The sequence below is a fragment of the Triturus cristatus genome, chromosome 6, assembly GCF_964204655.1.
Source record: "Triturus cristatus chromosome 6, aTriCri1.1, whole genome shotgun sequence".
Classification (NCBI taxonomy): domain Eukaryota; kingdom Metazoa; phylum Chordata; class Amphibia; order Caudata; family Salamandridae; genus Triturus; species Triturus cristatus.
Genome location: NC_140589.1, coordinates 881,941,332 through 881,966,586, shown reverse-complemented (window position 1 = coordinate 881,966,586; position 25,255 = coordinate 881,941,332). Strand labels below are relative to the sequence as shown.

At 45.9% G+C, this 25,255-nt stretch overlaps 17 non-coding genes across 17 annotated transcripts; 4 read left to right on the top strand and 13 right to left on the bottom strand.

Annotated features, from left to right (window-relative positions):
* Positions 1-1,137: 1,137 nt before the first annotated feature.
* LOC146818071 (U6 spliceosomal RNA) lies at positions 1,138-1,244 on the bottom strand. Its single transcript, XR_014963369.1, has one exon. It is a non-coding gene; the product is annotated as a U6 spliceosomal RNA (small nuclear RNA).
* A 1,832-nt stretch (positions 1,245-3,076) lies between these two features.
* On the bottom strand, positions 3,077-3,183 carry LOC146818070 (U6 spliceosomal RNA). The gene has a single exon (XR_014963368.1). It is a non-coding gene; the product is annotated as a U6 spliceosomal RNA (small nuclear RNA).
* Positions 3,184-3,955: 772 nt separating this feature from the next.
* Positions 3,956-4,028, top strand: TRNAR-ACG (transfer RNA arginine (anticodon ACG)). The gene has a single exon. It is a non-coding gene; the product is annotated as a tRNA-Arg (tRNA).
* Positions 4,029-5,035: 1,007 nt separating this feature from the next.
* On the bottom strand, positions 5,036-5,142 carry LOC146818068 (U6 spliceosomal RNA). Its single transcript, XR_014963367.1, has one exon. It is a non-coding gene; the product is annotated as a U6 spliceosomal RNA (small nuclear RNA).
* A 772-nt stretch (positions 5,143-5,914) lies between these two features.
* TRNAR-ACG (transfer RNA arginine (anticodon ACG)) lies at positions 5,915-5,987 on the top strand. Its single transcript has one exon. It is a non-coding gene; the product is annotated as a tRNA-Arg (tRNA).
* Positions 5,988-6,986: 999 nt separating this feature from the next.
* Positions 6,987-7,093, bottom strand: LOC146818066 (U6 spliceosomal RNA). Its single transcript, XR_014964491.1, has one exon. It is a non-coding gene; the product is annotated as a U6 spliceosomal RNA (small nuclear RNA).
* A 1,835-nt stretch (positions 7,094-8,928) lies between these two features.
* LOC146818065 (U6 spliceosomal RNA) lies at positions 8,929-9,035 on the bottom strand. Its single transcript, XR_014963366.1, has one exon. It is a non-coding gene; the product is annotated as a U6 spliceosomal RNA (small nuclear RNA).
* A 1,833-nt stretch (positions 9,036-10,868) lies between these two features.
* Positions 10,869-10,975, bottom strand: LOC146818064 (U6 spliceosomal RNA). The gene has a single exon (XR_014964490.1). It is a non-coding gene; the product is annotated as a U6 spliceosomal RNA (small nuclear RNA).
* Positions 10,976-12,810: 1,835 nt separating this feature from the next.
* Positions 12,811-12,917, bottom strand: LOC146818063 (U6 spliceosomal RNA). The gene has a single exon (XR_014963365.1). It is a non-coding gene; the product is annotated as a U6 spliceosomal RNA (small nuclear RNA).
* Positions 12,918-14,749: 1,832 nt separating this feature from the next.
* On the bottom strand, positions 14,750-14,856 carry LOC146818062 (U6 spliceosomal RNA). Its single transcript, XR_014963364.1, has one exon. It is a non-coding gene; the product is annotated as a U6 spliceosomal RNA (small nuclear RNA).
* Positions 14,857-15,628: 772 nt separating this feature from the next.
* TRNAR-ACG (transfer RNA arginine (anticodon ACG)) lies at positions 15,629-15,701 on the top strand. The gene has a single exon. It is a non-coding gene; the product is annotated as a tRNA-Arg (tRNA).
* A 1,007-nt stretch (positions 15,702-16,708) lies between these two features.
* On the bottom strand, positions 16,709-16,815 carry LOC146818060 (U6 spliceosomal RNA). Its single transcript, XR_014963363.1, has one exon. It is a non-coding gene; the product is annotated as a U6 spliceosomal RNA (small nuclear RNA).
* Positions 16,816-17,587: 772 nt separating this feature from the next.
* On the top strand, positions 17,588-17,660 carry TRNAR-ACG (transfer RNA arginine (anticodon ACG)). The gene has a single exon. It is a non-coding gene; the product is annotated as a tRNA-Arg (tRNA).
* Positions 17,661-18,659: 999 nt separating this feature from the next.
* LOC146818058 (U6 spliceosomal RNA) lies at positions 18,660-18,766 on the bottom strand. The gene has a single exon (XR_014964488.1). It is a non-coding gene; the product is annotated as a U6 spliceosomal RNA (small nuclear RNA).
* Positions 18,767-20,601: 1,835 nt separating this feature from the next.
* Positions 20,602-20,708, bottom strand: LOC146818057 (U6 spliceosomal RNA). Its single transcript, XR_014963361.1, has one exon. It is a non-coding gene; the product is annotated as a U6 spliceosomal RNA (small nuclear RNA).
* A 1,833-nt stretch (positions 20,709-22,541) lies between these two features.
* On the bottom strand, positions 22,542-22,648 carry LOC146818056 (U6 spliceosomal RNA). The gene has a single exon (XR_014964487.1). It is a non-coding gene; the product is annotated as a U6 spliceosomal RNA (small nuclear RNA).
* Positions 22,649-24,483: 1,835 nt separating this feature from the next.
* LOC146818055 (U6 spliceosomal RNA) lies at positions 24,484-24,590 on the bottom strand. Its single transcript, XR_014963360.1, has one exon. It is a non-coding gene; the product is annotated as a U6 spliceosomal RNA (small nuclear RNA).
* Between the last annotated feature and the right edge of the window lie 665 nt (positions 24,591-25,255).

Here is a 25,255-nt window from a genome sequence, read left to right as displayed (position 1 = left end):
AAAACACACACACACACACACAACTTCTGGTCCTCTTAAGGACAAAAGTATGGGTAATCCTACATGGGGCCAGTGGCGCAATGGATAACACGTCTGACTACGGATCAGAAGATTGTAGGTTCGACTCCTATCTGGCTCGAAAGGGTCATAGGTCCCTGTTTTATGGTATTCCTGTGGAATTCTTATTTACCTCAGACATGTTGTAGGTTCAATATTCTCGAGCAGGACTCATCCAGCAGTCGTTCCATGGTAGGGCTGCAGTAATAGGACCACGGCCAGTTAAAAGTTTCCCATTTGCTGCTGGATTCTATGTGAAGGCCGTCATGTGGTGTGCTGCTTTTGTATTTCAACATGGGTCTCTGAGTCTCTAAACTAGGAAAAAATCTTGTTGAGAAAAGTGTGTGTGAGAGGGTCTGTGGGTGCAGGCAGGTGTGTGCACTTGAGTGCTGACCCATTTACATGTGTGAGAGGGACAAGCAAATTGCCTGTGGGATGTAGGCCTACAACTGGAACAAAGCAGCCAGGCAGAACCACAGGTAAGGAGAGAGGAAGGCAGTTCATTATTAGAGCAGGATCATGAGCATCTTGCCCTGCTCCCTTCTGCCCACGATTGGCCAAGACCTCTCTATTAGGGTGGAGGGTGAACATTTCTTGGACCTCAGAAACTGAGGGATGCAGCGCTGATATGTCCTCCAAGGGCCTAGAGGACCTGGTGCCCAATCATGCCTGGTGTTTTTCAGCTTACCCGACCAATCTGGTTGCAAGGCGGATTTTAACAGTACTGCTGAAAAGGGACTCCCAGACAGCCCTGAGGCCATCATTTGCATAGGCCCTCCCCTTCTCTTTCTCTTGCTTCCCACAAAGCAACGCATCGCTGGCAGCAGTATAGATTTGGGGGTTGTGAAGAATAATGACAGGGAGGCTGAAGAAGGGAAAGAAAAGTCCCAGAAGTCCTGCAGGCTTCCTTGCTAAATGCAGCTGGCCATAGAGTGCACCTTCATTACTGCGAGGTAAATACATTAAAAATGTTGAGGAGGGACAAATTGAAAAATAGATATTAGGAGGAAAGCACTGGAACCTGCTTTATTATTTCAATTAGTCTTGAAAACATAGAACATTTCTCTCCTGAAAGCTGGTAAAAATATGGAACGCTTCACGAATTTGCGTGTCATCCTTGCGCAGGGGCCATGCTAATCTTCTCTGTATCGTTCCAATTTTAGTATATGTGCCGCCGAAGCGAGCACACTTCATTGATGAACCTACAATGTTTATAAACTCTCTAAATCTACGGTCTCTAGACATAGGGTGGCCTGGCAGAGATGCTCGTATGGCCAGTAAGCATTCAAATCTGAGCCAATGGGCAAAAATGCATGAAGAGTAACAATCCATTATTCTTCACTGCATTTGTGGTCCAAGACTTCACCAATTGGAAGTATGTAGATTATGCCAGGGTTGCAAAGGCTCATGGTTCAGGCTACAGACAAGGAACATTGTGACATCATGCTGCCTGTGGAACAGTGATATTAAAGGTGAGACAGCTGCACAGTAGGTTAGGTGAAGGGCTCTGAGAGGTGAAAGGCAGCATGCTTGGGTCCCTGGACAAGGTGAGCCTATGACAAGGTGTCTGAATTTTCGCCTGTATTGTAATATTAAACACTTTATTGTTGTACCCGCCTGCTGATTAAGGAGTCCTCAAGATCAGCTCCACACAGACGTGGAACCGATGATGTTAATGCAGACTATTTAAGAAACTGAGGCTGATCTAAAACATTTCCTTGGATTTAGGACCATTTCGCCTGACTTTTAGGTCCTTCGTCCTCCTAAAGTCCTTTGTATAAGTTAGGAACACCTGACAGAACAGAATTTCAGGAGGTCAGGTGGGTTTACTTGTGTCTTCTGGTTGTGAGCAGTAAACGTGGCTAAAAAGGTTGATGGAATGGTGTTTTAAAACACACACACACACACACACACAACTTCTGGTCCTCTTAAGGACAAAAGTATGGGTAATCCTACATGGGGCCAGTGGCGCAATGGATAACGCGTCTGACTACGGATCAGAAGATTGTAGGTCTGGCTCGAAAGGGTCATAGGTCCCTGTTTTATGGTATTCCTGTGGAATTCTTATTTACCTCAGACTTGTTGTAGGTTCAATATTCTCGAGCAGGACTCATCCAGCAGTCGTTCCATGGTAGGGCTGCAGTAATAGGACCACGGCCAGTTAAAAGTTTCCCATTTGCTGCTGGATTCTATGTGAAGGCTGTCATGTGGTGTGCTGCTTTTGTATTTCAACAAGGGTCTCTGAGTCTCTAAACTAGGAAAAAATCTTGTTGAGAAAAGTGTGTGTGAGAGGGTCTGTGGGTGCAGGCAGGTGTGTGCACTTGAGTGCTGACCCATTTACATGTGTGAGAGGGACAAGCAAATTGCCTGTGGGATGTAGGCCTACAACTGGAACAAAGCAGCCAGGCAGAACCACAGGTAAGGAGAGAGGAAGGCAGTTCATTATTAGAGCAGGATCATGAGCATCTTGCCCTGCTCCCTTCTGCCCACGATCGGCCAAGACCTCTCTATTAGGGTGGAGGGTGAACATTTCTTGGACCTCAGAAACTGAGGGATGCAGCGCCGATATGTCCTCCAAGGGCCTAGAGGACCTGGCGCCCAATCATGCCTGGTGTTTTTCAGCTTACCCGACCAATCTGGTTGCAAGGCGGATTTTAACAGTACTGCTGAAAAGGGACTCCCAGACAGCCCTGAGGCCATCATTTGCATAGGCCCTCCCCTTCTCTTTCTCTTGCTTCCCACAAAGCAACGCATCGCTGGCAGCAGTATAGATTTGGGGGTTGTGAAGAATAATGACAGGGAGGCTGAAGAAGGGAAAGAAAAGTCCCAGAAGTCCTGCAGGCTTCCTTGCTAAATGCAGCTGGCCATAGAGTGCACCTTCATTACTGCGAGGTAAATACATTAAAAATGTTGAGGAGAGACAAATTGAAAAATAGATATTAGGAGGAAAGCACTGGAACCTGCTTTATTATTTCAATTAGTCTTGAAAACATAGAACATTTCTCTCCTGAAAGCTGGTAAAAATATGGAACGCTTCACGAATTTGCGTGTCATCCTTGCGCAGGGGCCATGCTAATCTTCTCTGTATCGTTCCAATTTTAGTATATGTGCCGCCGAAGCGAGCACACTTCATTGATGAACCTACAATGTTTATAAACTCTCTAAATCTACGGTCTCTAGACATAGGGTGGCCTGGCAGAGATGCTCGTATGGCCAGTAAGCATTCAAATCTGAGCCAATGGGCAAAAATGCATGAAGAGTAACAATCCATTATTCTTCACTGCATTTGTGGTCCAAGACTTCACCAATTGGAAGTATGTAGATTATGCCAGGGTTGCAAAGGCTCATGGTTCAGGCTACTGACAAGGAACATTGTGACATCATGCTGCCTGTGGAACAGTGATATTAAAGGTGAGACAGCTGCACAGTAGGTTAGGTGAAGGGCTCTGAGAGGTGAAAGGCAGCATGCTTGGGTCCCTGGACAAGGTGAGCCTATGACAAGGTGTCTGAATTTTCGCCTGTATTGTAATATTAAACACTTTATTGTTGTACCCGCCTGCTGATTAAGGAGTCCTCAAGATCAGCTCCACACAGACGTGGAACTGATGATGTTAATGCAGAATATTTAAGAAACTGAGGCTGATCTAAAACATTTCCTTGGACCTAGGACCATTTCCCCTGACTTTTAGGTCCTTCGTCCTCCTAAAGTACTTTGTATAAGTTAGGAACACCTGACAGAACAGAATTTCAGGAGGTCAGGTGGGTTTACTTGTGTCTTCTGGTTGTGAGCAGTAAACGTGGCTAAAAAGGTTGATGGAATGGTGTTTTAAAACACACACACACACACACACACAACTTCTGGTCCTCTTAAGGACAAAAGTATGGGTAATCCTACATGGGGCCAGTGGCGCAATGGATAACGCGTCTGACTACGGATCAGAAGATTGTAGGTTCGACTCCTATCTGGCTCGAAAGGGTCATAGGTCCCTGTTTTATGGTATTCCTGTGGAATTCTTATTTACCTCAGACTTGTTGTAGGTTCAATATTCTCGAGCAGGACTCATCCAGCAGTCGTTCCATGGTAGGGCTGCAGTAATAGGACCACGGCTAGTTAAAAGTTTCCCATTTGCTGCTGGATTCTATGTGAAGGCCGTCATGTGGTGTGCTGCTTTTGTATTTCAACATGGGTCTCTGAGTCTCTAAACTAGGAAAAAATCTTGTTGAGAAAAGTGTGTGTGAGAGGGTCTGTGGGTGCAGGCAGGTGTGTGCACTTGAGTGCTGACCCATTTACATGTGTGAGAGGGACAAGCAAATTGCCTGTGGGATGTAGGCCTACAACTGGAACCAAGCAGCCAGGCAGAACCACAGGTAAGGAGAGAGGAAGGCAGTTCATTATTAGAGCAGGATCATGAGCATCTTGCCCTGCTCCCTTCTGCCCCGATCGGCCACGATCGGCCAAGACCTCTCTATTAGGGTGGAGGGTGAACATTTCTTGGACCTCAGAAACTGAGGGATGCAGCGCCGATATGTCCTCCAAGGGCCTAGAGGACCTGGTGCCCAATCATGCCTGGTGTTTTTCAGCTTACCCGACCAATCTGGTTGCAAGGCGGATTTTAACAGTACTGCTGAAAAGGGACTCCCAGACAGCCCTGAGGCCATCATTTGCATAGGCCCTCCCCTTCTCTTTCTCTTGCTTCCCACAAAGCAACGCATCGCTGGCAGCAGTATAGATTTGGGGGTTGTGAAGAATAATGACAGGGAGGCTGAAGAAGGGAAAGAAAAGTCCCAGAAGTCCTGCAGGCTTCCTTGCTAAATGCAGCTGGCCATAGAGTGCACCTTCATTACTGCGAGGTAAATACATTAAAAATGTTGAGGAGAGACAAATTGAAAAATAGATATTAGGAGGAAAGCACTGGAACCTGCTTTATTATTTCAATTAGTCTTGAAAACATAGAACATTTCTCTTCTGAAAGCTGGTAAAAATATGGAACGCTTCACGAATTTGCGTGTCATCCTTGCGCAGGGGCCATGCTAATCTTCTCTGTATCGTTCCAATTTTAGTATATGTGCCGCCGAAGCGAGCACACTTCATTGATGAACCTACAATGTTTATAAACTCTCTAAATCTACGGTCTCTAGACATAGGGCGGCCTGGCAGAGATGCTCGTATGGCCAGTAAGCATTCAAATCTGAGCCAATGGGCAAAAATGCATGAAGAGTAACAATCCATTATTCTTCACTGCATTTGTGGTCCAAGACTTCACCAATTGGAAGTATGTAGATTATGCCAGGGTTGCAAAGGCTCATGGTTCAGGCTACTGACAAGGAACATTGTGACATCATGCTGCCTGTGGAACAGTGATATTAAAGGTGAGACAGCTGCACAGTAGGTTAGGTGAAGGGCTCTGAGAGGTGAAAGGCAGCATGCTTGGGTCCCTGGACAAGGTGAGCCTATGACAAGGTGTCTGAATTTTCGCCTGTATTGTAATATTAAACACTTTATTGTTGTACCCGCCTGCTGATTAAGGAGTCCTCAAGATCAGCTCCACACAGACGTGGAACTGATGATGTTAATGCAGAATATTTAAGAAACTGAGGCTGATCTAAAACATTTCCTTGGACCTAGGACCATTTCCCCTGACTTTTAGGTCCTTCGTCCTCCTAAAGTCCTTTGTATAAGTTAGGAACACCTGACAGAACAGAATTTCAGGAGGTCAGGTGGGTTTACTTGTGTCTTCTGGTTGTGAGCAGTAAACGTGGCTAAAAAGGTTGATGGAATGGTGTTTTAAAACACACACACACACACACACACAACTTCTGATCCTCTTAAGGACAAAAGTATGGGTAATCCTACATGGGGCCAGTGGCGCAATGGATAACGCGTCTGACTACGGATCAGAAGATTGTAGGTTCGACTCCTATCTGGCTCGAAAGGGTCATAGGTCCCTGTTTTATGGTATTCCTGTGGAATTCTTATTTACCTCAGACTTGTTGTAGGTTCAATATTCTCGAGCAGGACTCATCCAGCAGTCGTTCCATGGTAGGGCTGCAGTAATAGGACCACGGCCAGTTAAAAGTTTCCCATTTGCTGCTGGATTCTATGTGAAGGCCGTCATGTGGTGTGCTGCTTTTGTATTTCAACAAGGGTCTCTGAGTCTCTAAACTAGGAAAAAATCTTGTTGAGAAAAGTGTGTGTGAGAGGGTCTGTGGGTGCAGGCAGGTGTGTGCACTTGAGTGCTGACCCATTTACATGTGTGAGAGGGACAAGCAAATTGCCTGTGGGATGTAGGCCTACAACTGGAACAAAGCAGCCAGGCAGAACCACAGGTAAGGAGAGAGGAAGGCAGTTCATTATTAGAGCAGGATCATGAGCATCTTGCCCTGCTCCCTTCTGCCCACGATCGGCCAAGACCTCTCTATTAGGGTAGAGGGTGAACATTTCTTGGACCTCAGAAACTGAGGGATGCAGCGCCGATATGTCATCCAAGGGCCTAGAGGACCTGGCGCCCAATCATGCCTGGTGTTTTTCAGCTTACCCGACCAATCTGGTTGCAAGGCGGATTTTAACAGTACTGCTGAAAAGGGACTCCCAGACAGCCCTGAGGCCATCATTTGCATAGGCCCTCCCCTTCTCTTTCTCTTGCTTCCCACAAAGCAACGCATCGCTGGCAGCAGTATAGATTTGGGGGTTGTGAAGAATAATGACAGGGAGGCTGAAGAAGGGAAAGAAAAGTCCCAGAAGTCCTGAAGGCTTCCTTGCTAAATGCAGCTGGCCATAGAGTGCACCTTCATTACTGCGAGGTAAATACATTAAAAATGTTGAGGAGAGACAAATTGAAAAATAGATATTAGGAGGAAAGCACTGGAACCTGCTTTATTATTTCAATTAGTCTTGAAAACATAGAACATTTCTCTCCTGAAAGCTGGTATAAAATATGGAACGCTTCACGAATTTGCGTGTCATCCTTGCGCAGGGGCCATGCTAATCTTCTCTGTATCGTTCCAATTTTAGTATATGTGCCGCCGAAGCGAGCACACTTCATTGATGAACCTACAATGTTTATAAACTCTCTAAATCTACGGTCTCTAGACATAGGGTGGCCTGGCAGAGATGCTCGTATGGCCAGTAAGCATTCAAATCTGAGCCACTGGGCAAAAATGCATGAAGAGTAACAATCCATTATTCTTCACTGCATTTGGGGTCCAAGACTTCACCAATTGGAAGTATGTAGATTATGCCAGGGTTGCAAAGGCTCATGGTTCAGGCTACAGACAAGGAACATTGTGACATCTTGCTGCCTGTGGAACATATTAAAGGTGAGACAGCTGCACAGTAGGTTAGGTGAAGGGCTCTGAGAGGTGAAAGGCAGCATGCTTGGGTCCCTGGACAAGGTGAGCCTATGACAAGGTGTCTGAATTTTCGCCTGTATTGTAATATTAAACACTTTATTGTTGTACCCGCCTGCTGATTAAGGAGTCCTCAAGATCAGCTCCACACAGACGTGGAACTGATGATGTTAATGCAGACTATTTAAGAAACTGAGGCTGATCTAAAACATTTCCTTGGATCTAGGACCATTTCGCCTGACTTTTAGGTCCTTCGTCCTCCTAAAGTCCTTTGTATAAGTTAGGAACACCTGACAGAACAGAATTTCAGGAGGTCAGGTGGGTTTACTTGTGTCTTCTGGTTGTGAGCAGTAAACGTGGCTAAAAAGGTTGATGGAATGGTGTTTTAAAACACACACACACACACACAACTTCTGGTCCTCTTAAGGACAAAAGTATGGGTAATCCTACATGGGGCCAGTGGCGCAATGGATAACACGTCTGACTACGGATCAGAAGATTGTAGGTTCGACTCCTATCTGGCTCGAAAGGGTCATAGGTCCCTGTTTTATGGTATTCCTGTGGAATTCTTATTTACCTCAGACTTGTTGTAGGTTCAATATTCTCGAGCAGGACTCATCCAGCAGTCGTTCCATGGTAGGGCTGCAGTAATAGGACCACGGCCAGTTAAAAGTTTCCCATTTGCTGCTGGATTCTATGTGAAGGCCGTCATGTGGTGTGCTGCTTTTGTATTTCAACATGGGTCTCTGAGTCTCTAAACTAGGAAAAAATCTTGTTGAGAAAAGTGTGTGTGAGAGGGTCTGTGGGTGCAGGCAGGTGTGTGCACTTGAGTGCTGACCCATTTACATGTGTGAGAGGGACAAGCAAATTGCCTGTGGGATGTAGGCCTACAACTGGAACAAAGCAGCCAGGCAGAACCACAGGTAAGGAGAGAGGAAGGCAGTTCATTATTAGAGCAGGATCATGAGCATCTTGCCCTGCTCCCTTCTGCCCACGATTGGCCAAGACCTCTCTATTAGGGTGGAGGGTGAACATTTCTTGGACCTCAGAAACTGAGGGATGCAGCGCTGATATGTCCTCCAAGGGCCTAGAGGACCTGGTGCCCAATCATGCCTGGTGTTTTTCAGCTTACCCGACCAATCTGGTTGCAAGGCGGATTTTAACAGTACTGCTGAAAAGGGACTCCCAGACAGCCCTGAGGCCATCATTTGCATAGGCCCTCCCCTTCTCTTTCTCTTGCTTCCCACAAAGCAACGCATCGCTGGCAGCAGTATAGATTTGGGGGTTGTGAAGAATAATGACAGGGAGGCTGAAGAAGGGAAAGAAAAGTCCCAGAAGTCCTGCAGGCTTCCTTGCTAAATGCAGCTGGCCATAGAGTGCACCTTCATTACTGCGAGGTAAATACATTAAAAATGTTGAGGAGGGACAAATTGAAAAATAGATATTAGGAGGAAAGCACTGGAACCTGCTTTATTATTTCAATTAGTCTTGAAAACATAGAACATTTCTCTCCTGAAAGCTGGTAAAAATATGGAACGCTTCACGAATTTGCGTGTCATCCTTGCGCAGGGGCCATGCTAATCTTCTCTGTATCGTTCCAATTTTAGTATATGTGCCGCCGAAGCGAGCACACTTCATTGATGAACCTACAATGTTTATAAACTCTCTAAATCTACGGTCTCTAGACATAGGGTGGCCTGGCAGAGATGCTCGTATGGCCAGTAAGCATTCAAATCTGAGCCAATGGGCAAAAATGCATGAAGAGTAACAATCCATTATTCTTCACTGCATTTGTGGTCCAAGACTTCACCAATTGGAAGTATGTAGATTATGCCAGGGTTGCAAAGGCTCATGGTTCAGGCTACAGACAAGGAACATTGTGACATCATGCTGCCTGTGGAACAGTGATATTAAAGGTGAGACAGCTGCACAGTAGGTTAGGTGAAGGGCTCTGAGAGGTGAAAGGCAGCATGCTTGGGTCCCTGGACAAGGTGAGCCTATGACAAGGTGTCTGAATTTTCGCCTGTATTGTAATATTAAACACTTTATTGTTGTACCCGCCTGCTGATTAAGGAGTCCTCAAGATCAGCTCCACACAGACGTGGAACCGATGATGTTAATGCAGACTATTTAAGAAACTGAGGCTGATCTAAAACATTTCCTTGGATTTAGGACCATTTCGCCTGACTTTTAGGTCCTTCGTCCTCCTAAAGTCCTTTGTATAAGTTAGGAACACCTGACAGAACAGAATTTCAGGAGGTCAGGTGGGTTTACTTGTGTCTTCTGGTTGTGAGCAGTAAACGTGGCTAAAAAGGTTGATGGAATGGTGTTTTAAAACACACACACACACACACACACAACTTCTGGTCCTCTTAAGGACAAAAGTATGGGTAATCCTACATGGGGCCAGTGGCGCAATGGATAACGCGTCTGACTACGGATCAGAAGATTGTAGGTCTGGCTCGAAAGGGTCATAGGTCCCTGTTTTATGGTATTCCTGTGGAATTCTTATTTACCTCAGACTTGTTGTAGGTTCAATATTCTCGAGCAGGACTCATCCAGCAGTCGTTCCATGGTAGGGCTGCAGTAATAGGACCACGGCCAGTTAAAAGTTTCCCATTTGCTGCTGGATTCTATGTGAAGGCTGTCATGTGGTGTGCTGCTTTTGTATTTCAACAAGGGTCTCTGAGTCTCTAAACTAGGAAAAAATCTTGTTGAGAAAAGTGTGTGTGAGAGGGTCTGTGGGTGCAGGCAGGTGTGTGCACTTGAGTGCTGACCCATTTACATGTGTGAGAGGGACAAGCAAATTGCCTGTGGGATGTAGGCCTACAACTGGAACAAAGCAGCCAGGCAGAACCACAGGTAAGGAGAGAGGAAGGCAGTTCATTATTAGAGCAGGATCATGAGCATCTTGCCCTGCTCCCTTCTGCCCACGATCGGCCAAGACCTCTCTATTAGGGTGGAGGGTGAACATTTCTTGGACCTCAGAAACTGAGGGATGCAGCGCCGATATGTCCTCCAAGGGCCTAGAGGACCTGGCGCCCAATCATGCCTGGTGTTTTTCAGCTTACCCGACCAATCTGGTTGCAAGGCGGATTTTAACAGTACTGCTGAAAAGGGACTCCCAGACAGCCCTGAGGCCATCATTTGCATAGGCCCTCCCCTTCTCTTTCTCTTGCTTCCCACAAAGCAACGCATCGCTGGCAGCAGTATAGATTTGGGGGTTGTGAAGAATAATGACAGGGAGGCTGAATAAGGGAAAGAAAAGTCCCAGAAGTCCTGCAGGCTTCCTTGCTAAATGCAGCTGGCCATAGAGTGCACCTTCATTACTGCGAGGTAAATACATTAAAAATGTTGAGGAGAGACAAATTGAAAAATAGATATTAGGAGGAAAGCACTGGAACCTGCTTTATTATTTCAATTAGTCTTGAAAACATAGAACATTTCTCTCCTGAAAGCTGGTATAAAATATGGAACGCTTCACGAATTTGCGTGTCATCCTTGCGCAGGGGCCATGCTAATCTTCTCTGTATCGTTCCAATTTTAGTATATGTGCCGCCGAAGCGAGCACACTTCATTGATGAACCTACAATGTTTATAAACTCTCTAAATCTACGGTCTCTAGACATAGGGTGGCCTGGCAGAGATGCTCGTATGGCCAGTAAGCATTCAAATCTGAGCCACTGGGCAAAAATGCATGAAGAGTAACAATCCATTATTCTTCACTGCATTTGTGGTCCAAGACTTCACCAATTGGAAGTATGTAGATTATGCCAGGGTTGCAAAGGCTCATGGTTCAGGCTACAGACAAGGAACATTGTGACATCATGCTGCCTGTGGAACATATTAAAGGTGAGACAGCTGCACAGTAGGTTAGGTGAAGGGCTCTGAGAGGTGAAAGGCAGCATGCTTGGGTCCCTGGACAAGGTGAGCCTATGACAAGGTGTCTGAATTTTCGCCTGTATTGTAATATTAAACACTTTATTGTTGTACCCGCCTGCTGATTAAGGAGTCCTCAAGATCAGCTCCACACAGACGTGGAACTGATGATGTTAATGCAGACTATTTAAGAAACTGAGGCTGATCTAAAACATTTCCTTGGATCTAGGACCATTTCGCCTGACTTTTAGGTCCTTCGTCCTCCTAAAGTCCTTTGTATAAGTTAGGAACACCTGACAGAACAGAATTTCAGGAGGTCAGGTGGGTTTACTTGTGTCTTCTGGTTGTGAGCAGTAAACGTGGCTAAAAAGGTTGATGGAATGGTGTTTTAAAACACACACACACACACACAACTTCTGGTCCTCTTAAGGACAAAAGTATGGGTAATCCTACATGGGGCCAGTGGCGCAATGGATAACACGTCTGACTACGGATCAGAAGATTGTAGGTTCGACTCCTATCTGGCTCGAAAGGGTCATAGGTCCCTGTTTTATGGTATTCCTGTGGAATTCTTATTTACCTCAGACATGTTGTAGGTTCAATATTCTCGAGCAGGACTCATCCAGCAGTCGTTCCATGGTAGGGCTGCAGTAATAGGACCACGGCCAGTTAAAAGTTTCCCATTTGCTGCTGGATTCTATGTGAAGGCCGTCATGTGGTGTGCTGCTTTTGTATTTCAACATGGGTCTCTGAGTCTCTAAACTAGGAAAAAATCTTGTTGAGAAAAGTGTGTGTGAGAGGGTCTGTGGGTGCAGGCAGGTGTGTGCACTTGAGTGCTGACCCATTTACATGTGTGAGAGGGACAAGCAAATTGCCTGTGGGATGTAGGCCTACAACTGGAACAAAGCAGCCAGGCAGAACCACAGGTAAGGAGAGAGGAAGGCAGTTCATTATTAGAGCAGGATCATGAGCATCTTGCCCTGCTCCCTTCTGCCCACGATTGGCCAAGACCTCTCTATTAGGGTGGAGGGTGAACATTTCTTGGACCTCAGAAACTGAGGGATGCAGCGCTGATATGTCCTCCAAGGGCCTAGAGGACCTGGTGCCCAATCATGCCTGGTGTTTTTCAGCTTACCCGACCAATCTGGTTGCAAGGCGGATTTTAACAGTACTGCTGAAAAGGGACTCCCAGACAGCCCTGAGGCCATCATTTGCATAGGCCCTCCCCTTCTCTTTCTCTTGCTTCCCACAAAGCAACGCATCGCTGGCAGCAGTATAGATTTGGGGGTTGTGAAGAATAATGACAGGGAGGCTGAAGAAGGGAAAGAAAAGTCCCAGAAGTCCTGCAGGCTTCCTTGCTAAATGCAGCTGGCCATAGAGTGCACCTTCATTACTGCGAGGTAAATACATTAAAAATGTTGAGGAGGGACAAATTGAAAAATAGATATTAGGAGGAAAGCACTGGAACCTGCTTTATTATTTCAATTAGTCTTGAAAACATAGAACATTTCTCTCCTGAAAGCTGGTAAAAATATGGAACGCTTCACGAATTTGCGTGTCATCCTTGCGCAGGGGCCATGCTAATCTTCTCTGTATCGTTCCAATTTTAGTATATGTGCCGCCGAAGCGAGCACACTTCATTGATGAACCTACAATGTTTATAAACTCTCTAAATCTACGGTCTCTAGACATAGGGTGGCCTGGCAGAGATGCTCGTATGGCCAGTAAGCATTCAAATCTGAGCCAATGGGCAAAAATGCATGAAGAGTAACAATCCATTATTCTTCACTGCATTTGTGGTCCAAGACTTCACCAATTGGAAGTATGTAGATTATGCCAGGGTTGCAAAGGCTCATGGTTCAGGCTACAGACAAGGAACATTGTGACATCATGCTGCCTGTGGAACAGTGATATTAAAGGTGAGACAGCTGCACAGTAGGTTAGGTGAAGGGCTCTGAGAGGTGAAAGGCAGCATGCTTGGGTCCCTGGACAAGGTGAGCCTATGACAAGGTGTCTGAATTTTCGCCTGTATTGTAATATTAAACACTTTATTGTTGTACCCGCCTGCTGATTAAGGAGTCCTCAAGATCAGCTCCACACAGACGTGGAACCGATGATGTTAATGCAGACTATTTAAGAAACTGAGGCTGATCTAAAACATTTCCTTGGATTTAGGACCATTTCGCCTGACTTTTAGGTCCTTCGTCCTCCTAAAGTCCTTTGTATAAGTTAGGAACACCTGACAGAACAGAATTTCAGGAGGTCAGGTGGGTTTACTTGTGTCTTCTGGTTGTGAGCAGTAAACGTGGCTAAAAAGGTTGATGGAATGGTGTTTTAAAACACACACACACACACACACACAACTTCTGGTCCTCTTAAGGACAAAAGTATGGGTAATCCTACATGGGGCCAGTGGCGCAATGGATAACGCGTCTGACTACGGATCAGAAGATTGTAGGTCTGGCTCGAAAGGGTCATAGGTCCCTGTTTTATGGTATTCCTGTGGAATTCTTATTTACCTCAGACTTGTTGTAGGTTCAATATTCTCGAGCAGGACTCATCCAGCAGTCGTTCCATGGTAGGGCTGCAGTAATAGGACCACGGCCAGTTAAAAGTTTCCCATTTGCTGCTGGATTCTATGTGAAGGCTGTCATGTGGTGTGCTGCTTTTGTATTTCAACAAGGGTCTCTGAGTCTCTAAACTAGGAAAAAATCTTGTTGAGAAAAGTGTGTGTGAGAGGGTCTGTGGGTGCAGGCAGGTGTGTGCACTTGAGTGCTGACCCATTTACATGTGTGAGAGGGACAAGCAAATTGCCTGTGGGATGTAGGCCTACAACTGGAACAAAGCAGCCAGGCAGAACCACAGGTAAGGAGAGAGGAAGGCAGTTCATTATTAGAGCAGGATCATGAGCATCTTGCCCTGCTCCCTTCTGCCCACGATCGGCCAAGACCTCTCTATTAGGGTGGAGGGTGAACATTTCTTGGACCTCAGAAACTGAGGGATGCAGCGCCGATATGTCCTCCAAGGGCCTAGAGGACCTGGCGCCCAATCATGCCTGGTGTTTTTCAGCTTACCCGACCAATCTGGTTGCAAGGCGGATTTTAACAGTACTGCTGAAAAGGGACTCCCAGACAGCCCTGAGGCCATCATTTGCATAGGCCCTCCCCTTCTCTTTCTCTTGCTTCCCACAAAGCAACGCATCGCTGGCAGCAGTATAGATTTGGGGGTTGTGAAGAATAATGACAGGGAGGCTGAAGAAGGGAAAGAAAAGTCCCAGAAGTCCTGCAGGCTTCCTTGCTAAATGCAGCTGGCCATAGAGTGCACCTTCATTACTGCGAGGTAAATACATTAAAAATGTTGAGGAGAGACAAATTGAAAAATAGATATTAGGAGGAAAGCACTGGAACCTGCTTTATTATTTCAATTAGTCTTGAAAACATAGAACATTTCTCTCCTGAAAGCTGGTAAAAATATGGAACGCTTCACGAATTTGCGTGTCATCCTTGCGCAGGGGCCATGCTAATCTTCTCTGTATCGTTCCAATTTTAGTATATGTGCCGCCGAAGCGAGCACACTTCATTGATGAACCTACAATGTTTATAAACTCTCTAAATCTACGGTCTCTAGACATAGGGTGGCCTGGCAGAGATGCTCGTATGGCCAGTAAGCATTCAAATCTGAGCCAATGGGCAAAAATGCATGAAGAGTAACAATCCATTATTCTTCACTGCATTTGTGGTCCAAGACTTCACCAATTGGAAGTATGTAGATTATGCCAGGGTTGCAAAGGCTCATGGTTCAGGCTACTGACAAGGAACATTGTGACATCATGCTGCCTGTGGAACAGTGATATTAAAGGTGAGACAGCTGCACAGTAGGTTAGGTGAAGGGCTCTGAGAGGTGAAAGGCAGCATGCTTGGGTCCCTGGACAAGGTGAGCCTATGACAAGGTGTCTGAATTTTCGCCTGTATTGTAATATTAAACACTTTATTGTTGTACCCGCCTGCTGATTAAGGAGTCCTCAAGATCAGCTCCACACAGACGTGGAACTGATGATGTTAATGCAGAATATTTAAGAAACTGAGGCTGATCTAAAACATTTCCTTGGACCTAGGACCATTTCCCCTGACTTTTAGGTCCTTCGTCCTCCTAAAGTACTTTGTATAAGTTAGGAACACCTGACAGAACAGAATTTCAGGAGGTCAGGTGGGTTTACTTGTGTCTTCTGGTTGTGAGCAGTAAACGTGGCTAAAAAGGTTGATGGAATGGTGTTTTAAAACACACACACACACACACACACAACTTCTGGTCCTCTTAAGGACAAAAGTATGGGTAATCCTACATGGGGCCAGTGGCGCAATGGATAACGCGTCTGACTACGGATCAGAAGATTGTAGGTTCGACTCCTATCTGGCTCGAAAGGGTCATAGGTCCCTGTTTTATGGTATTCCTGTGGAATTCTTATTTACCTCAGACTTGTTGTAGGTTCAATATTCTCGAGCAGGACTCATCCAGCAGTCGTTCCATGGTAGGGCTGCAGTAATAGGACCACGGCTAGTTAAAAGTTTCCCATTTGCTGCTGGATTCTATGTGAAGGCCGTCATGTGGTGTGCTGCTTTTGTATTTCAACATGGGTCTCTGAGTCTCTAAACTAGGAAAAAATCTTGTTGAGAAAAGTGTGTGTGAGAGGGTCTGTGGGTGCAGGCAGGTGTGTGCACTTGAGTGCTGACCCATTTACATGTGTGAGAGGGACAAGCAAATTGCCTGTGGGATGTAGGCCTACAACTGGAACCAAGCAGCCAGGCAGAACCACAGGTAAGGAGAGAGGAAGGCAGTTCATTATTAGAGCAGGATCATGAGCATCTTGCCCTGCTCCCTTCTGCCCCGATCGGCCACGATCGGCCAAGACCTCTCTATTAGGGTGGAGGGTGAACATTTCTTGGACCTCAGAAACTGAGGGATGCAGCGCCGATATGTCCTCCAAGGGCCTAGAGGACCTGGTGCCCAATCATGCCTGGTGTTTTTCAGCTTACCCGACCAATCTGGTTGCAAGGCGGATTTTAACAGTACTGCTGAAAAGGGACTCCCAGACAGCCCTGAGGCCATCATTTGCATAGGCCCTCCCCTTCTCTTTCTCTTGCTTCCCACAAAGCAACGCATCGCTGGCAGCAGTATAGATTTGGGGGTTGTGAAGAATAATGACAGGGAGGCTGAAGAAGGGAAAGAAAAGTCCCAGAAGTCCTGCAGGCTTCCTTGCTAAATGCAGCTGGCCATAGAGTGCACCTTCATTACTGCGAGGTAAATACATTAAAAATGTTGAGGAGAGACAAATTGAAAAATAGATATTAGGAGGAAAGCACTGGAACCTGCTTTATTATTTCAATTAGTCTTGAAAACATAGAACATTTCTCTTCTGAAAGCTGGTAAAAATATGGAACGCTTCACGAATTTGCGTGTCATCCTTGCGCAGGGGCCATGCTAATCTTCTCTGTATCGTTCCAATTTTAGTATATGTGCCGCCGAAGCGAGCACACTTCATTGATGAACCTACAATGTTTATAAACTCTCTAAATCTACGGTCTCTAGACATAGGGTGGCCTGGCAGAGATGCTCGTATGGCCAGTAAGCATTCAAATCTGAGCCAATGGGCAAAAATGCATGAAGAGTAACAATCCATTATTCTTCACTGCATTTGTGGTCCAAGACTTCACCAATTGGAAGTATGTAGATTATGCCAGGGTTGCAAAGGCTCATGGTTCAGGCTACTGACAAGGAACATTGTGACATCATGCTGCCTGTGGAACAGTGATATTAAAGGTGAGACAGCTGCACAGTAGGTTAGGTGAAGGGCTCTGAGAGGTGAAAGGCAGCATGCTTGGGTCCCTGGACAAGGTGAGCCTATGACAAGGTGTCTGAATTTTCGCCTGTATTGTAATATTAAACACTTTATTGTTGTACCCGCCTGCTGATTAAGGAGTCCTCAAGATCAGCTCCACACAGACGTGGAACTGATGATGTTAATGCAGAATATTTAAGAAACTGAGGCTGATCTAAAACATTTCCTTGGACCTAGGACCATTTCCCCTGACTTTTAGGTCCTTCGTCCTCCTAAAGTCCTTTGTATAAGTTAGGAACACCTGACAGAACAGAATTTCAGGAGGTCAGGTGGGTTTACTTGTGTCTTCTGGTTGTGAGCAGTAAACGTGGCTAAAAAGGTTGATGGAATGGTGTTTTAAAACACACACACACACACACACACAACTTCTGATCCTCTTAAGGACAAAAGTATGGGTAATCCTACATGGGGCCAGTGGCGCAATGGATAACGCGTCTGACTACGGATCAGAAGATTGTAGGTTCGACTCCTATCTGGCTCGAAAGGGTCATAGGTCCCTGTTTTATGGTATTCCTGTGGAATTCTTATTTACCTCAGACTTGTTGTAGGTTCAATATTCTCGAGCAGGACTCATCCAGCAGTCGTTCCATGGTAGGGCTGCAGTAATAGGACCACGGCCAGTTAAAAGTTTCCCATTTGCTGCTGGATTCTATGTGAAGGCCGTCATGTGGTGTGCTGCTTTTGTATTTCAACAAGGGTCTCTGAGTCTCTAAACTAGGAAAAAATCTTGTTGAGAAAAGTGTGTGTGAGAGGGTCTGTGGGTGCAGGCAGGTGTGTGCACTTGAGTGCTGACCCATTTACATGTGTGAGAGGGACAAGCAAATTGCCTGTGGGATGTAGGCCTACAACTGGAACAAAGCAGCCAGGCAGAACCACAGGTAAGGAGAGAGGAAGGCAGTTCATTATTAGAGCAGGATCATGAGCATCTTGCCCTGCTCCCTTCTGCCCACGATCGGCCAAGACCTCTCTATTAGGGTAGAGGGTGAACATTTCTTGGACCTCAGAAACTGAGGGATGCAGCGCCGATATGTCATCCAAGGGCCTAGAGGACCTGGCGCCCAATCATGCCTGGTGTTTTTCAGCTTACCCGACCAATCTGGTTGCAAGGCGGATTTTAACAGTACTGCTGAAAAGGGACTCCCAGACAGCCCTGAGGCCATCATTTGCATAGGCCCTCCCCTTCTCTTTCTCTTGCTTCCCACAAAGCAACGCATCGCTGGCAGCAGTATAGATTTGGGGGTTGTGAAGAATAATGACAGGGAGGCTGAAGAAGGGAAAGAAAAGTCCCAGAAGTCCTGAAGGCTTCCTTGCTAAATGCAGCTGGCCATAGAGTGCACCTTCATTACTGCGAGGTAAATACATTAAAAATGTTGAGGAGAGACAAATTGAAAAATAGATATTAGGAGGAAAGCACTGGAACCTGCTTTATTATTTCAATTAGTCTTGAAAACATAGAACATTTCTCTCCTGAAAGCTGGTATAAAATATGGAACGCTTCACGAATTTGCGTGTCATCCTTGCGCAGGGGCCATGCTAATCTTCTCTGTATCGTTCCAATTTTAGTATATGTGCCGCCGAAGCGAGCACACTTCATTGATGAACCTACAATGTTTATAAACTCTCTAAATCTACGGTCTCTAGACATAGGGTGGCCTGGCAGAGATGCTCGTATGGCCAGTAAGCATTCAAATCTGAGCCACTGGGCAAAAATGCATGAAGAGTAACAATCCATTATTCTTCACTGCATTTGGGGTCCAAGACTTCACCAATTGGAAGTATGTAGATTATGCCAGGGTTGCAAAGGCTCATGGTTCAGGCTACAGACAAGGAACATTGTGACATCTTGCTGCCTGTGGAACATATTAAAGGTGAGACAGCTGCACAGTAGGTTAGGTGAAGGGCTCTGAGAGGTGAAAGGCAGCATGCTTGGGTCCCTGGACAAGGTGAGCCTATGACAAGGTGTCTGAATTTTCGCCTGTATTGTAATATTAAACACTTTATTGTTGTACCCGCCTGCTGATTAAGGAGTCCTCAAGATCAGCTCCACACAGACGTGGAACTGATGATGTTAATGCAGACTATTTAAGAAACTGAGGCTGATCTAAAACATTTCCTTGGATCTAGGACCATTTCGCCTGACTTTTAGGTCCTTCGTCCTCCTAAAGTCCTTTGTATAAGTTAGGAACACCTGACAGAACAGAATTTCAGGAGGTCAGGTGGGTTTACTTGTGTCTTCTGGTTGTGAGCAGTAAACGTGGCTAAAAAGGTTGATGGAATGGTGTTTTAAAACACACACACACACACACAACTTCTGGTCCTCTTAAGGACAAAAGTATGGGTAATCCTACATGGGGCCAGTGGCGCAATGGATAACACGTCTGACTACGGATCAGAAGATTGTAGGTTCGACTCCTATCTGGCTCGAAAGGGTCATAGGTCCCTGTTTTATGGTATTCCTGTGGAATTCTTATTTACCTCAGACTTGTTGTAGGTTCAATATTCTCGAGCAGGACTCATCCAGCAGTCGTTCCATGGTAGGGCTGCAGTAATAGGACCACGGCCAGTTAAAAGTTTCCCATTTGCTGCTGGATTCTATGTGAAGGCCGTCATGTGGTGTGCTGCTTTTGTATTTCAACATGGGTCTCTGAGTCTCTAAACTAGGAAAAAATCTTGTTGAGAAAAGTGTGTGTGAGAGGGTCTGTGGGTGCAGGCAGGTGTGTGCACTTGAGTGCTGACCCATTTACATGTGTGAGAGGGACAAGCAAATTGCCTGTGGGATGTAGGCCTACAACTGGAACAAAGCAGCCAGGCAGAACCACAGGTAAGGAGAGAGGAAGGCAGTTCATTATTAGAGCAGGATCATGAGCATCTTGCCCTGCTCCCTTCTGCCCACGATTGGCCAAGACCTCTCTATTAGGGTGGAGGGTGAACATTTCTTGGACCTCAGAAACTGAGGGATGCAGCGCTGATATGTCCTCCAAGGGCCTAGAGGACCTGGTGCCCAATCATGCCTGGTGTTTTTCAGCTTACCCGACCAATCTGGTTGCAAGGCGGATTTTAACAGTACTGCTGAAAAGGGACTCCCAGACAGCCCTGAGGCCATCATTTGCATAGGCCCTCCCCTTCTCTTTCTCTTGCTTCCCACAAAGCAACGCATCGCTGGCAGCAGTATAGATTTGGGGGTTGTGAAGAATAATGACAGGGAGGCTGAAGAAGGGAAAGAAAAGTCCCAGAAGTCCTGCAGGCTTCCTTGCTAAATGCAGCTGGCCATAGAGTGCACCTTCATTACTGCGAGGTAAATACATTAAAAATGTTGAGGAGGGACAAATTGAAAAATAGATATTAGGAGGAAAGCACTGGAACCTGCTTTATTATTTCAATTAGTCTTGAAAACATAGAACATTTCTCTCCTGAAAGCTGGTAAAAATATGGAACGCTTCACGAATTTGCGTGTCATCCTTGCGCAGGGGCCATGCTAATCTTCTCTGTATCGTTCCAATTTTAGTATATGTGCCGCCGAAGCGAGCACACTTCATTGATGAACCTACAATGTTTATAAACTCTCTAAATCTACGGTCTCTAGACATAGGGTGGCCTGGCAGAGATGCTCGTATGGCCAGTAAGCATTCAAATCTGAGCCAATGGGCAAAAATGCTTGAAGAGTAACAATCCATTATTCTTCACTGCATTTGTGGTCCAAGACTTCACCAATTGGAAGTATGTAGATCATGCCAGGGTTGCAAAGGCTCATGGTTCAGGCTACAGACAAGGAACATTGTGACATCATGCTGCCTGTGGAACAGTGATATTAAAGGTGAGACAGCTGCACAGTAGGTTAGGTGAAGGGCTCTGAGAGGTGAAAGGCAGCATGCTTGGGTCCCTGGACAAGGTGAGCCTATGACAAGGTGTCTGAATTTTCGCCTGTATTGTAATATTAAACACTTTATTGTTGTACCCGCCTGCTGATTAAGGAGTCCTCAAGATCAGCTCCACACAGACGTGGAACCGATGATGTTAATGCAGACTATTTAAGAAACTGAGGCTGATCTAAAACATTTCCTTGGATTTAGGACCATTTCGCCTGACTTTTAGGTCCTTCGTCCTCCTAAAGTCCTTTGTATAAGTTAGGAACACCTGACAGAACAGAATTTCAGGAGGTCAGGTGGGTTTACTTGTGTCTTCTGGTTGTGAGCAGTAAACGTGGCTAAAAAGGTTGATGGAATGGTGTTTTAAAACACACACACACACACACACACAACTTCTGGTCCTCTTAAGGACAAAAGTATGGGTAATCCTACATGGGGCCAGTGGCGCAATGGATAACGCGTCTGACTACGGATCAGAAGATTGTAGGTCTGGCTCGAAAGGGTCATAGGTCCCTGTTTTATGGTATTCCTGTGGAATTCTTATTTACCTCAGACTTGTTGTAGGTTCAATATTCTCGAGCAGGACTCATCCAGCAGTCGTTCCATGGTAGGGCTGCAGTAATAGGACCACGGCCAGTTAAAAGTTTCCCATTTGCTGCTGGATTCTATGTGAAGGCCGTCATGTGGTGTGCTGCTTTTGTATTTCAACAAGGGTCTCTGAGTCTCTAAACTAGGAAAAAATCTTGTTGAGAAAAGTGTGTGTGAGAGGGTCTGTGGGTGCAGGCAGGTGTGTGCACTTGAGTGCTGACCCATTTACATGTGTGAGAGGGACAAGCAAATTGACTGTGGGATGTAGGCCTACAACTGGAACAAAGCAGCCAGGCAGAACCACAGGTAAGGAGAGAGGAAGGCAGTTCATTATTAGAGCAGGATCATGAGCATCTTGCCCTGCTCCCTTCTGCCCACGATCGGCCAAGACCTCTCTATTAGGGTGGAGGGTGAACATTTCTTGGACCTCAGAAACTGAGGGATGCAGCGCCGATATGTCATCCAAGGGCCTAGAGGACCTGGCGCCCAATCATGCCTGGTGTTTTTCAGCTTACCCGACCAATCTGGTTGCAAGGCGGATTTTAACAGTACTGCTGAAAAGGGACTCCCAGACAGCCCTGAGGCCATCATTTGCATAGGCCCTCCCCTTCTCTTTCTCTTGCTTCCCACAAAGCAACGCATCGCTGGCAGCACTATAGATTTGGGGGTTGTGAAGAATAATGACAGGGAGGCTGAAGAAGGGAAAGAAAAGTCCCAGAAGTCCTGCAGGCTTCCTTGCTAAATGCAGCTGGCCATAGAGTGCACCTTCATTACTGCGAGGTAAATACATTAAAAATGTTGAGGAGAGACAAATTGAAAAATAGATATTAGGAGGAAAGCACTGGAACCTGCTTTATTATTTCAATTAGTCTTGAAAACATAGAACATTTCTCTCCTGAAAGCTGGTATAAAATATGGAACGCTTCACGAATTTGCGTGTCATCCTTGCGCAGGGGCCATGCTAATCTTCTCTGTATCGTTCCAATTTTAGTATATGTGCCGCCGAAGCGAGCACACTTCATTGATGAACCTACAATGTTTATAAACTCTCTAAATCTACGGTCTCTAGACATAGGGTGGCCTGGCAGAGATGCTCGTATGGCCAGTAAGCATTCAAATCTGAGCCACTGGGCAAAAATGAATGAAGAGTAACAATCCATTATTCTTCACTGCATTTGTGGTCCAAGACTTCACCAATTGGAAGTATGTAGATTATGCCAGGGTTGCAAAGGCTCATGGTTCAGGCTACAGACAAGGAACATTGTGACATCATGCTGCCTGTGGAACATATTAAAGGTGAGACAGCTGCACAGTAGGTTAGGTGAAGGGCTCTGAGAGGTGAAAGGCAGCATGCTTGGGTCCCTGGACAAGGTGAGCCTATGACAAGGTGTCTGAATTTTCGCCTGTATTGTAATATTAAACACTTTATTGTTGTACCCGCCTGCTGATTAAGGAGTCCTCAAGATCAGCTCCACACAGACGTGGAACTGATGATGTTAATGCAGACTATTTAAGAAACTGAGGCTGATCTAAAACATTTCCTTGGATCTAGGACCATTTCGCCTGACTTTTAGGTCCTTCGTCCTCCTAAAGTCCTTTGTATAAGTTAGGAACACCTGACAGAACAGAATTTCAGGAGGTCAGGTGGGTTTACTTGTGTCTTCTGGTTGTGAGCAGTAAACGTGGCTAAAAAGGTTGATGGAATGGTGTTTTAAAACACACACACACACACACAACTTCTGGTCCTCTTAAGGACAAAAGTATGGGTAATCCTACATGGGGCCAGTGGCGCAATGGATAACACGTCTGACTACGGATCAGAAGATTGTAGGTTCGACTCCTATCTGGCTCGAAAGGGTCATAGGTCCCTGTTTTATGGTATTCCTGTGGAATTCTTATTTACCTCAGACTTGTTGTAGGTTCAATATTCTCGAGCAGGACTCATCCAGCAGTCGTTCCATGGTAGGGCTGCAGTAATAGGACCACGGCCAGTTAAAAGTTTCCCATTTGCTGCTGGATTCTATGTGAAGGCCGTCATGTGGTGTGCTGCTTTTGTATTTCAACATGGGTCTCTGAGTCTCTAAACTAGGAAAAAATCTTGTTGAGAAAAGTGTGTGTGAGAGGGTCTGTGGGTGCAGGCAGGTGTGTGCACTTGAGTGCTGACCCATTTACATGTGTGAGAGGGACAAGCAAATTGCCTGTGGGATGTAGGCCTACAACTGGAACAAAGCAGCCAGGCAGAACCACAGGTAAGGAGAGAGGAAGGCAGTTCATTATTAGAGCAGGATCATGAGCATCTTGCCCTGCTCCCTTCTGCCCACGATTGGCCAAGACCTCTCTATTAGGGTGGAGGGTGAACATTTCTTGGACCTCAGAAACTGAGGGATGCAGCGCTGATATGTCCTCCAAGGGCCTAGAGGACCTGGTGCCCAATCATGCCTGGTGTTTTTCAGCTTACCCGACCAATCTGGTTGCAAGGCGGATTTTAACAGTACTGCTGAAAAGGGACTCCCAGACAGCCCTGAGGCCATCATTTGCATAGGCCCTCCCCTTCTCTTTCTCTTGCTTCCCACAAAGCAACGCATCGCTGGCAGCAGTATAGATTTGGGGGTTGTGAAGAATAATGACAGGGAGGCTGAAGAAGGGAAAGAAAAGTCCCAGAAGTCCTGCAGGCTTCCTTGCTAAATGCAGCTGGCCATAGAGTGCACCTTCATTACTGCGAGGTAAATACATTAAAAATGTTGAGGAGGGACAAATTGAAAAATAGATATTAGGAGGAAAGCACTGGAACCTGCTTTATTATTTCAATTAGTCTTGAAAACATAGAACATTTCTCTCCTGAAAGCTGGTAAAAATATGGAACGCTTCACGAATTTGCGTGTCATCCTTGCGCAGGGGCCATGCTAATCTTCTCTGTATCGTTCCAATTTTAGTATATGTGCCGCCGAAGCGAGCACACTTCATTGATGAACCTACAATGTTTATAAACTCTCTAAATCTACGGTCTCTAGACATAGGGTGGCCTGGCAGAGATGCTCGTATGGCCAGTAAGCATTCAAATCTGAGCCAATGGGCAAAAATGCATGAAGAGTAACAATCCATTATTCTTCACTGCATTTGTGGTCCAAGACTTCACCAATTGGAAGTATGTAGATTATGCCAGGGTTGCAAAGGCTCATGGTTCAGGCTACAGACAAGGAACATTGTGACATCATGCTGCCTGTGGAACAGTGATATTAAAGGTGAGACAGCTGCACAGTAGGTTAGGTGAAGGGCTCTGAGAGGTGAAAGGCAGCATGCTTGGGTCCCTGGACAAGGTGAGCCTATGACAAGGTGTCTGAATTTTCGCCTGTATTGTAATATTAAACACTTTATTGTTGTACCCGCCTGCTGATTAAGGAGTCCTCAAGATCAGCTCCACACAGACGTGGAACCGATGATGTTAATGCAGACTATTTAAGAAACTGAGGCTGATCTAAAACATTTCCTTGGATTTAGGACCATTTCGCCTGACTTTTAGGTCCTTCGTCCTCCTAAAGTCCTTTGTATAAGTTAGGAACACCTGACAGAACAGAATTTCAGGAGGTCAGGTGGGTTTACTTGTGTCTTCTGGTTGTGAGCA